The 12,708-nt window shown below is 34.3% G+C and overlaps 1 non-coding gene across 1 annotated transcript; it reads right to left on the bottom strand.

Moving 5' to 3' along the window:
* Nucleotides 1-5,780: 5,780 nt before the first annotated feature.
* On the bottom strand, nucleotides 5,781-5,941 carry LOC149558173 (U1 spliceosomal RNA). Its single transcript, XR_016352534.1, has one exon. It is a non-coding gene; the product is annotated as a U1 spliceosomal RNA (small nuclear RNA).
* Nucleotides 5,942-12,708: the final 6,767 nt, after the last annotated feature.

Raw genomic sequence — 12,708 nt, forward strand, 5'->3', positions numbered from 1 at the left:
TTGTTAGAATGATTCAACACCATGATCCTTCAGTTCGCACTCTCCTACTTAATGTCAGATCTTATCTTTGTTGTTCATATCTTGATCCTTCTGATCAAATCTATCTTTCCTTAACTTTCACTGCTTGTCTTTGTTCCTCCTAGACTAATTCTGGATTTCATAACTCTGTCATAGCTTTCATAGCCACCATGAATGCTCTCTTTGCACTTAGCATTCATCTCCCATGCATACACAAACTCTTTAGGGTTTTCCTTCTTTAAATAAACATAGGTGGAAATGAGCTAGGTTGAAATCAATTGATGTGGTTGATCCATATTGCTTACTTAAACTTCCCTTAATCTAATGGTGACATGCACTACATAGGGATTCACAATATGACTCGATCCTTATCTTCTGCAATCAAAAAATAATATTTATGGCAGCCAAAAATGGTTTACATAGTAGTTTGTACCATTACAACCAACTATGTCTTTGACTAGTTACTCGACATCCAAAAACTCTGATGCTCAACCTTCACTATGCTTGTAATGTTGTAACTTGGCTTTTGAATAGCTTGACACTCACTATTTACTCGACACCTGAATCACTTGGCACATACTAACTTGCTCGACTCTTATTGGCTTAGCACCTAAAGGATTTGACATGCATTGACTGCTCGACACCTACTAGTGCTCGACACTAACTATCATATTGCTTGACATGTATTTTTTGGAGTCTTATGCTCAACATACACTATGCACTCAGTTTGCATTGTTCTCTGCTAGATAACTACTTAAGTGTTTTTTCACTACCTTGTGAAAACCAAAATGAAATCAACAAATAGATAACTAGTGGACTTGTGATCTCTTCTCTAATACTTTTCAACAATTTCTTGATCCACATTATGTTTGAACAGTTCACTGCAGCTGCCACATACTCGTCTTTAGCTATTGACTATGAAATACAATTCTGCTTCTTGCTTATCTATGACACCAATCTCTTTCCTAGAAAGAATTCACCTCCACTAGTGCTTTTTTTGGCATCAATATTTCCTACCCAATTTGAGTCAGTCAAAACCTTCAGTTCAAATCTATCACTTCTCTTGTAATATAATCCATAGTCTTCTGCATCTTTAAGATATCTCAATATCCTTTTTACAATCATCATGTGATTCTCTTTAGGATTTGTTGAAAATCTAGCAACTATCCCAACTACCAAAGTAATATCTGGCCTGCTATGAAAAACATATTGCAATTTTCCAATCATGGATTTGTATAGGTTGTGGTTCACAATAGTAGAATCATCATTCTTAGATACCTTATATCCTATAGACATAGGTGTACTCATTGACCTTGAATCTTCCATACCAAAAGCCTTTAGTATCTCCTTGATGTATTTGGATTGTGTAATAAAAATACCAAACTTCATTTGACATACTTGTAATTCAACAAAGAAATTGATTTCACCAAACATAGACATTTCAAATTCCTTCTTCATTTCATCAACAAATGATTTGCATAATGCTTCTCTTCCTCCAAATATAATATCATCAACAAATATTTTAGATAGTAATACTTCATTGTTCTTACCATTCTTCAAATATAGGTTATTGTTATCATTTATTAGGTTTCAAAATCAATTTTCACCAAATAGTTATGTAATATTTCATACCATGCTCTTGAGGCTTGCTTCAATCCATAAAGGGCTTTGCTCAATTTACATACCATGTTCTTGTTGTCTGGATCTACAAATCCTTTAGGTTGTTCAATGTACACTTCTTCCTCAAGTATACCATTTAAAAATGCATATTTGACATCCATTTGATATACCTTGAAATACTTGTAGGTTGAATATGCAAGCATAGTTCCAACTCCTTCAAGTCTTGCCACAGGAGCAAAAGTTTCTCCATAATCAACTTCTTCTTCTTGTGCTTAACCTTTGCATGCCAATCTTTCCTTGTTTCTTGTCACATCACCATTCTCATTGATTTTATTCCTAAAAACACACTTTATTCCAATCACAATTTTGTCTTTAGGTCTTGGCATTAAAGTCCAAGTATTGTTCATCTCAATTTGGTTAATTTCTTCAATTGTTGCCTGGATCCAATCTTCATTTTCTAAAGCATCTTTTACTATCTTGGACTCAAACTCACAAAGTAAGCATGTTTCATCTTTAAGTATTTTTCTTGTCATAACACCTAATTCAACATCTCCAATGATTTGATCAGGTTTGGTTTGTGATGTCTTCTCACATATCTTGCCAGCATAGGTAGTTTTCTTCTTGGTTCTTCTTTAGGTCCATCTAGAAAAATAATCTTAGACTCATTTCTTCTTCCTTTTTATGGCTTCGATTCATGTTCTACATGCTTGACATTTTCTATCTAATGACTAGAATTACCTATCTATGACTCAACATCTTCAGTCTGTTGCTTGGCACCAACTCTCTATTGCTTGACAATTTGTATTTGCACTCCATCATTTCCTAGTTTTTGGGAACTTGTAGCTTGATTTGTTTATTCATTTTGAGTGTTGGGAACATCATCATGCACATAGATGAATGTTCTATATTCTTCAAGTTCTTCATTATATGAAGTGTCACTTGTTTCTGCAAACTCATCAACTTTCACATTTGCACTTTCTGCAACTTTGTTCGTGTTGGAATTTAAACACTTATAAGCTTTTCTTTTGGTGGAATAACCTAGGAATATGCCTTCATCACATTTTGCATCAAGTTTTCCATTCCTATTATCTTTCAATATATAGCACCTACTACCAAATATATTGGCATATTTCACATTAGGAGCATAACCATATCATAGTTCAAAAGGTGTAGCATTTGTACCTTTCTTGACTTGTACTCTATTCAAGGTATAGGCACCAGTACTAACTATTTCTCTCTGATATTTATTTAATACAATCTTCTCCATCATTAATGTTATTGCATTGACATATATCTTTTAATTCCTCTATCATTGGGGAGTGTATTGAACTCATTTGAAATGAATTCATCACCTCTGTTAGATCTCCAACACTTTAGACTCTTCCCTGCTTCTTTTTCAACTCTACCTAAATACCACTTAAGTAACTGAAAGCATTAGATTCAACTTTAAGAAACATCACAATCATCAATCTAGAGTATTCATCAAGAAATAGAATAAAAAACTTATATCCACAATAAATTTGATTATCAATGGGTCCACATAGGTTAGTATGAACCAATTCTAAAAAATCACTAGTAGTGTATGTTTTGCTCTTTAAACTAGACTTGGTCTTCTTTCCCAATTGACATTGTTTACACATAGCATTGTTAGGCTTCTTTAGTTTAGGAAACCCTCTTACTTTTTTTGTCAACTAATATTCACCAAATTGTTAAAGTTCACATGACATAGTCTTTTGTGCCATAACCAAACATCTTCTTGTTGTGAAAACATAAATGACTCACTTGATAGGTCTAGATAGAATAAGTTACCTCTTGTCTTCTCACTTGTTCCAATTAACTTACCATCACTATCATGTATCTTGGCCTTCCTATTGTGAAATTCAACTCTGTAACTTGATTTTTTTAACTGTGAAACACTCACCAAATTATAATTAAGTCCTTCAATTGAGTAAACATTGTCACGTTATCTTTTCACTCAGTTGAATAATACCTTTACCTTTTATAACACATGAGATATCATTTCCAAATTTAACACATCCACCATTGTATGGACCAATATCTTCAAATTATCTTTATCACCATGCATATGATTGGAACATCCACTATCAATTATCCATCTGTCACTTTACTTCATAAGAGATTAATGCAAAAAATAAGATATCATAAGAGATGAGATTTGAATCATGACAATATGAATTATAAACCCTACATAGCATACGTCTCAACTTCCAGAAAAAACAAAAAAACCCAAGTCTATTAAAATCCAATCTTTGAATTTCATAAATATAAATTTATCAATAAATCTAATGTACTTATCCCATTAAATACATGAAACTTAACCAAGAATAGTGTACACTACTACTTACCTTAAGAAGTTGACACTCCAAACCAGCAAGCCTAAGTACCCTAAAATCCTCCAACCTGTCAAATGAAACTTCCCAAAAGAAAAACCACAAAAAATTTCTATTTGAAACCTAAAAGAAAAGAAAACCCTCAGCAATATTTTCATATTCTCTCCACCACATTCATTAAGATTTGTTTTACGACTTTTAAGGTTTTTTAATGCTTATAATAATCCACCATCCAAAGAATTTACACAAGGTTTTTTTAAAAAACCAACAAGATATATTCAAAATTCATATATTAGTTTGCTTGTCCAATGCTTAGTTCTAGCATTTCATTAGAATTTTGAATCTTTTCTATGTTTCATTTTCCATACCAAAATTGCAAAGCAAACAAGCAAACCACAATTGTTAGACAATCAGTATTCAGACTAATGAATGAGCATCAACCATTACATAATGACAGACATAGTAACTCATATCGATATAATTGGATCTTGTTCTTCAAGAGTGTACTTACAATAAGTTATTGTTTTCTTACACATACATTAATCTCATTGTCAATTTGTTTTAAATCATAAGCAAAAATATCAACAAAAACCTTTCATTGGAATATAAATAGTCACTCCTAGAAATACTGCTAGGAATAAAGCTAGTTTGAAAGGCTTAGGTTATGTTTGATGAAACAAATTCAAAAATCAAATGCAATATAGATTTGCAAAATGATGAATTTCAATGGTGAGCATCCTCTGATAAAGCATGTGGTTACAAAGTCCACTCTCCCTTAGACCACATGGTACCAAAAGATAAACACCTTAAAAGCAAGATTATTCTAATTTATACTAACTTTGGACAATTTCACATTGGTTTTGGCAAGTCCTCCCCAAATCTTATGCAAATATCTGACAATAATAACAATACTGAAATAATTTAAAGAAAGCATTTACAAATATGGTGTGCAAATGATTAGGGACATCAAATTTGGTAGTATGTTTCTCACATCTTTATGAAAAAAAGAAATCAATAACTTCATATTTATTAAGATACACTCCATGTAGATGCAATCAATTAAATGTCAAGTATATGTTTAAGAAAAAGACGATTTGTTCTAGTCTTTGCCCTCATTCTAACGGACGTGGCTATCCTCCCTACAAAATACACCGTTGACCAAATTTTAAAAAATAAAAAACAAAATGATTTTTTTTGAGAATTTTAGCATTTGATCTTCATGATCTACATATTTTGTGATCGAAAACAAAATTTTTTTTGAGAAAAATTCACTATGTTTTCATGAATCTAAAAATAATAATTTCTGTTTAACTTCTTTGTAATCTTTAGTGCAGTTTGTCTAGAGATTAGCCATTGCCCATTCTAACACTCACCAATGGCGAGTAATTTCTAGGTGGTTCAACCTTTGAAAATGTGTCTCATTTCAAGTGGCTGTCCTTAGAAGAAATTTGTTCAACATTTCGGGATGTGTAGGATTGCTAACAATAAAAATAAGTAGATTAGGTTTCCCCAAATTGTGCCTAGGATTTTTCATATTTCTTCCATTGCCACAAGCATCAACAATCATTAAGCATTGTCATTTTGAAATTATTTAGCTGAGAGGAACACAATTCTCCACATACTTAAAAATGATTTAGTTTCTTTCATCATTGAAGCATATTACCAATAGGGCTATGGTTAATCAGTTGGGATGAGGACTACATTATATTTCATATGAAGCTGCATTTTGATTCTTTAAGATTAATTTTGCATGGGGAATTGCAATCTTGATTCTTTAAGATTAGTTTTATACAAGGGTCACGCGGACGCAAGCCCCCTCTATCAAAAATTATGACATGCACTCTCCACAGTGGGAGATGCTAGGTAGAGCCCCTTTCTTTATGTGCAATGAAGGTGCTCTCCCTAAGCCATCAACCTTCTTGATCATCGATTGACCCCGTCCAGGTAAGTATGCTTCAAACCATGCCCTCCCCTCTTTCTTGTACTCCCTCTTCTCCCCTGTTTCCATCTCCTCCTTCATGGTCAACCTCCCCAACTATTTGATGCCTCTAGAGGTCTCTGTCAGGGTGATCCTCTCTACTCCTATCTTTTCATCATTATGGCTAAGGGGTTGGGCAGATTCATTAAGTATCTAGTATCCCAAAACTTTATTTAGGGGTGGCAATGGGGTAATGGTTTACCTACTCTCTCTCTCACCTTCAATTTGTTGATGATTCTGCTCTTGCGAGACTTTCTCAGATCAAGGAAGTTGAAGCCTTTTGACATACTTTGGATATTTATTTGGCAGCATCAGGCCAAAAAGTTAATGTGCACAAATCTTCCATTAATTTTTTTAACACTCCTGAATCTATTCAACAAAGGATTGCTAATATCTTGCGGTTTTAGGTTGAGCCACTTTCTTTGAAAAATCTTGGCATCCCTATTGTTGTTTCTAAGTAGCCATGAATGTTCTAGCAGAATTTGATTAACAAGCTTTAGGAAAAGGTAAATCATTGGACTCATAGATGGCTCTCTACTGTTGCTCAAGTTATCCTTCTTCAATATGTTATTCAAGTTCTCCCTACTTATAGAAGCATGGTTTAGGCTGCTTCTATTTACTTTCTCAAGTATTTTGATGCTCTTTCTTGACAATTCTATTGGAGTGGTAATTTGTGTAGCTCTAAATGGAGTTTGATTTGTTGGGAGATTGTTTGCAGGCCTAAGAAGGAGGGTGGTCCTGGTCTTCAATCAGCTATCTTGAGTAATCAAGCATTGGTTGCTAAGGTTTATTGGCGATGGTGCTCTGGACAACATCAACTCTAGGCCCATATTATTACTCATAAATATTTTAGAGGTGCTAATCCATGCTCTATTTCTACACTTCCTCTTGAAGGTCATGGCTCTATGGTTTGGCATACTCTCAAGACTGGTGCTTATTTAGTTAAGAGGGGTCTTTTTTGGATATGTAAGTGAGGCTTAGAGGCTTTTTTTTGGTTTGATGCTTGGGGTGGATTCCCCTCCATCTTATCCATGTACCCTCATCTTCAAAATCTCTATGATTCTTTTCTTGCAACTGGATGGGATAAAGTGGCTCATTACAAGACTCCTTATCAATTGGGACTTGTTGTCAGTTATAGATGGAAGAACTCTTCATATTGGCATCTTAGAGGCACAAAGGTGGATTGTCAGTAGCTTTCTTAGATTTTGGCCTTTAGGGCATGTTGTTCTAGCTTGGGGAGGTACCTTGTCTGGTAAATATTCTATCTTTGCTAGGTATCAAGAGAAAACTAGACAACTATTAGGGGATGTTGAGGTCCCTTGGTGGAAGCAATTTTGGAATAAATTTTCTTGGTGCAAGCATAATTTTTTCATGTGGCTAGTGGCTCACAACCATTGTCTTACGTGGGATAATTTTTGTAAACGTGGATTTTAGGGCCCCTCATTTTGTGTTTTGTGTGGTAATGGGGAGAATTCTATCTCCCATTTGTTCTTCCATTGCTCCTTTTCTACTCAGTTATGGCATCTTTGGTGGAGTGCTTGGGGTTTCTCTTGTTTGCATGCTTCCTCTTTGCCTAAGTCCTAGGCTTGTTTGGGGAGAGCTCCTACCAAGGCTTCTCCTCTCCATGCTACTTAGAGTGATGGCCCATCATTCATTCTTCAACATATCTAGCTGGAGAGGAATTGGCAAGTCTTTCAAGATGTCCAAATTGGTGTTATGCATCTTTCATGGAAGATCACACATTCTCTTCAGGAAAATATTCAAGCAAAGTGTGAGCTACATGGAGGTATGGATCTAGTTGATCTTGCTATATTTAATCACCTCAATTTTGATCTTAAAGATGGGGCTGTAGCTCAATGGTATCAAAGAGTGTCCAAACAACCTCAAGTACAAGGGAAGGGATAGGTGGTTCAGTAGGGGCATTACACTCCTCCTCCTCACGGAGTTCTTAAAATTAACATTGATGGTTATTCCTGAGGGAATCCAAGACCTATTGCTATTGGGGGAGTAGCTCCTTGTGGCTTTGGTGATGTTGAATTTTTTTCCTCAATGCATAAGGGTTTCCATACTAACAATCTCATGGAGGCTCTGGCCATTGTATATGATGTTGAACAATGGTGTTTGATGGGATGACACAAGATTATCTATGAGTCTAACTCCCAAGTGGTGGTGAACTTGCTTACTTTGTAGGAGCTTGAGGATGTTAGTTGGCAACTGGCTAGTAATATTAATCAGGCTATTCTCTTTTGTACCTCTCTTGAGTTCATTAGGTTTACTTACATTCCTTACGAATGGAACATAATTGCTGATTGTTTGGCCAAATGGGATTTTGCTCATGCACCAGGCTGAAATATTATGGATAGGGGGCAACTACCCCTTGATCTAGTACAAGAATTTGATGATCTTGTTGATCAGGATAGAGTTCCTTGTTGAGCTCTCCTTGTTGTAATCCTTTCTATCTTAATAAATTTTTACCCCTCTTTTTCCACTTTCAACATGCATTTCAAGAACTACAAACTTCTAACAATCTACAATTCTGATGTGTATTCAAAAAATTGGGAAAAAATCCATTTACAAATTTACACTTAGAAATTTTTGAACTACATAGTTATTTTCATCTACAACACGGTGCACTCAAAGAGTTCTATAAAAAAATTGCACTCTACATAATCCAAAATTGAAAAATCTTCAACATTTGCAACTTATATTGTATTCTAAAAATAAAAAATAGCATTTTAATTACTTTGAGCATAAATCGGCAAATTCAATTTGGCAATTGATCCAACTCTTGGGAATTATTTGGGGTAGTTGTTTGTTACTAGACACATGTAAATAATTTTTTTACCTCACACAAACAGACATCATGAAAAAACTTGAGATATAATTTATCATTTATAAATAATGTATCATCGACTTGATGACAAATCTACCAATATTCTAGTAGAAATAGAGAAATAAAGTGCAATCTTTTTCCCAATTTCTAATTGCAATGGAATTAATTTCTAATAAAAAACTGTTATTGGAATAAAAAGAATAAGGTGTCATTTGTTTTGCATTTAAGTCATAAGAAAGTTATACATATCTAGAATTAACTCTACTCTATATCAAGGTGAAGAACAAATCTTGCAACAATATCAATTTTAACTTGTGGAAAATAATCTTTTACTTACATTTGATGAGTTTATGGGGATTATAATGAATGATACATAAGATATAACACTTGTTGAAGGTTTTACAAATTAGGTTGCAAACAAATTTGGCTTAATTTTGGAGGAAACTCCATAGTTAGTTGTGCTTGAGATGGAGTACTGCTGGAATGGGTGACCTTCCATGAAGTCTCAATGTTCATCTTTGTGAGAATCAACTAGATACAATGAGTGTTAAGTGTTATGGTCATTTTAATGGGAGATGGTGTCTTGTGTACCACCACTTATGAAACATAGGTTAATAAGTTTAACTCAAAAGTTACACAATTAAATAATGATAACAATATCACAACTTAAAGTACTATAGAAAATATCTCCCATCTTCTATGTATTAACTTTACGTTTGATAATATAATCTATCAAAATATTATAGAATATCTCTAGCCACTATATGGAATTTTTCTTTTTTAATGGGATTCCATTGTGCATCTTCTCTTTAAAGCAACGAAAGTTGCTAACAAACAAGCTCGCTTTAGCAATCTCCTTTGAACGTGCTCCATCAAATTGCTCCAGTCAAACTTACATTCTTTTTAAGCAAGACTAGTAATATTGAGCATAACTTTAAAACTCTTCAATGTAATATTATTGAAAACTAGGACACAAGTAAAGTAATTCCAAGACAATGATCTATAAAACAATAATAAAATTAGGACACTCCACCCATAATAGTTCAACAAATAGAGGAAATCCTTGATGAATTTCAACAATCTTGATATCATTTATTTCTTTTGTGAAATGGGGAAGCTTTACTTACATACATTGACACCGATAACAATGCACCAAAAGCAAAAATATACAAAACAAAAAAGTTTGGTGTGACCTTTTGAATTATAGACAATTGATGACTATTTGTAATTAGCATAAAAAATACAAGCCGCCAAAAACAATTATCATGATGAAAACTATCTGCAAAGTGCAGGTAGTTAGGCAATGTATTAGAAAAGCTGGCATAATAGGCAACAAGTAGGCATGGCTAAAAAGGAACTCATTCGAAATTGGTCATACTCGGTTTTAAAAAAATGAATAAACTATTTATCATGTAAACATGATTCCAAACCCTTAATCCATTTTATATAATGCCAATGTTTCTTAAGCTTCTAGAATAAGGGGATGGGAGGCACGAGGATGTTTACATGGATACTAGTTGTGATCTTGCTATCAAGATTTAACTATGTGATTTTGAGTCAAACTCATTGACCCATGTTTCATGCGTAGTAATTCAACATGAATTCATCTCTCATGGGAATAAATGGAACACTTAGCATTGCTCACAAGGGTGAAGCATTAGGACTTTCCAAAAATTTGGATAGCAATTTTTTTTCCAAAAATTTGAGAATGGCTACATACATATACATCAAAAGTAGAGTTCATTGAAAATCATGTATCATTAAAATGAGATTAAATCAAATCAACTTGTTACACCAGAAATTTTTCAAAAAATAAAATTAAAAAATCAGGTTGATCTAGCTATATAACGACAGAATTAGGGTTGACCTAACTAGATTATGAGCACAAACTACTTCACATACAAAGTAATTGTTGTTTCACATCCAATTGTTGTTTACAATTGTTAGCAAAAAAATAAAAGGAGTAGCAAACAGAGGAATAATGCATATTATGAATCCTTCAGAGCTAAACAACAACATCTAAGAGTATGAAAAGGAGCATTTAGAGAGCAATAGCAAAAAATTTGAAATGACAATAAGAAACAATAAACACATGTAGACTCTAACAGTTAGATGAGCCTTCTTTTAACAATTAGTGTCCCTAAGTTTTCAAGAAAACCAATGCAAAGGTTATAGCAAAGCACCCAAAAAATGACTGAAGTAAAAAAATCTTACTAACACTAACCAGTAAAAATTATCATGATGTGAATTTGCTTTCTTACAAATCAATCATTAAAACAAAGAGTTTTACATTTTGCAACTTCAATAAATTGTTTTGTCTCTATTGCTCTCTTTTATTAGATTTGCCTTTTCCCTGCACTTATTTTAAGTTATCCTTTATGGATTTCATGAAGGATTTGAGCTCCTTCTCGGCTTAATCTTTATCAAATGCCTTGGATTTTTTCTAGCAGTTGAATAAATTATGTAATTGAGGGGCATATGCACTGAGTTGTGGTGCCAAAAAGGTGACAAGTAGGTTTTTTTTCCTATATTAAATAGCGCATACGCACTATAGCACACATGCGCTATGGCTTGGGCAACCCAAGCCATAGCACGTGCGCGCTATAGGGCGTATGCGCTATAGCTCGTATGCATTATTTAAAAACATAAAAAGTATATATGATGGGCTGCAAACCTGTAACCCATCATTTTCATCAATATTTTCTTCTACTCCTACAGTGAGCAGCGCATACGCGAGTTGAAGACTTAACATTTTCACCACCATTTGCCAAAATGCCTCCTCATCAATGAAATCCAAGACCACAAGCGCACCCATGACGATGCTGTAAGTGATATAAACCTAACTTTACATTGTTTGATATATTTTTCATATTGTTTTGTAAGTTTTTTATATTGTTTTCTAGGGTTTTTACAAATTTCATTTAGATTTGTTTATTTATTTGGATTTTGATTGATTTTTTATTAGGAAATGTTCATAATCAACCCAAAAATCCACAAGAACATCAAAACCCTCAAGAACCTCAAAACCAAAACCCTCCTCAAGAAGAACAACAAATTCCACAACCCGAACCAATTGCAAGACCTCCACTAGGCACACAAGAAAATATAATAAATGAAATAGTGAGAGGCAAAATTGAATTAGAAAGACTCATTGCTCGGTTGAAAGAATTTGGACAAACAAATCCAATGAGGGCTTAATTGGCATCATCCCTCGAATCCATTAACACCCAGATAGCCTCAGTTAGTGGTCAGTTAGATATTTGGCGGGTTAAGAGGGATGAAAAAAAAGATTTTATGCAAATAAATTGTCATATGAAGATGTTAAAAAAAAAAAAATACTTAGAAAACCCGGTGAGCAAAAAATACTGTTAGAGATGGTACTAAATGATTCCCCATCCATTGGTGCATACATGATGCTATTAGAAATAATTTTTGGGATAGATAGTGGATGGTTTTTGATGCCCCTCCTTGCAACAATCACGAGGTCCCCATGTATTTTTTGAAGAAATTATATTGTGAGTTTGTCCTTGGGGAGATCCCAAATTATTTTGATATATTAGACTCCCAGGGTAGAGGTGGGGGGTCATCATTTGAGAGGCTAGGAGCACGTCGTGACCCTAATGTAGTTAGGGCACCTATGGTCAAGTCATAGCACGAGCATGTGACTATTCCTTCAGTTGTGAAGGAAAATGCAGAGGCCAGCACTCTAGGGACCATTAATGCTTTGACACAGACCCTCATCCATTCCACTAGCCCATTAGTTGAGGGGGACCCTTCTGTGCGTCGTGGTCACATGTGCACTTCATGCAGATCCCTATGCACATTTGGCACTCATGCTGGAGATGGTGCAGATGATGGGCTTGTCACCGATAATTTCCTGAATGAGACATTTGGCATTGACACACAGG

This window comes from Cupressus sempervirens, chromosome 5 (genome assembly GCF_028749045.1).
Source record: "Cupressus sempervirens isolate cs-2001-9-10 chromosome 5, ASM2874904v1, whole genome shotgun sequence".
In the NCBI taxonomy this organism is placed as follows: domain Eukaryota; kingdom Viridiplantae; phylum Streptophyta; class Pinopsida; order Cupressales; family Cupressaceae; genus Cupressus; species Cupressus sempervirens.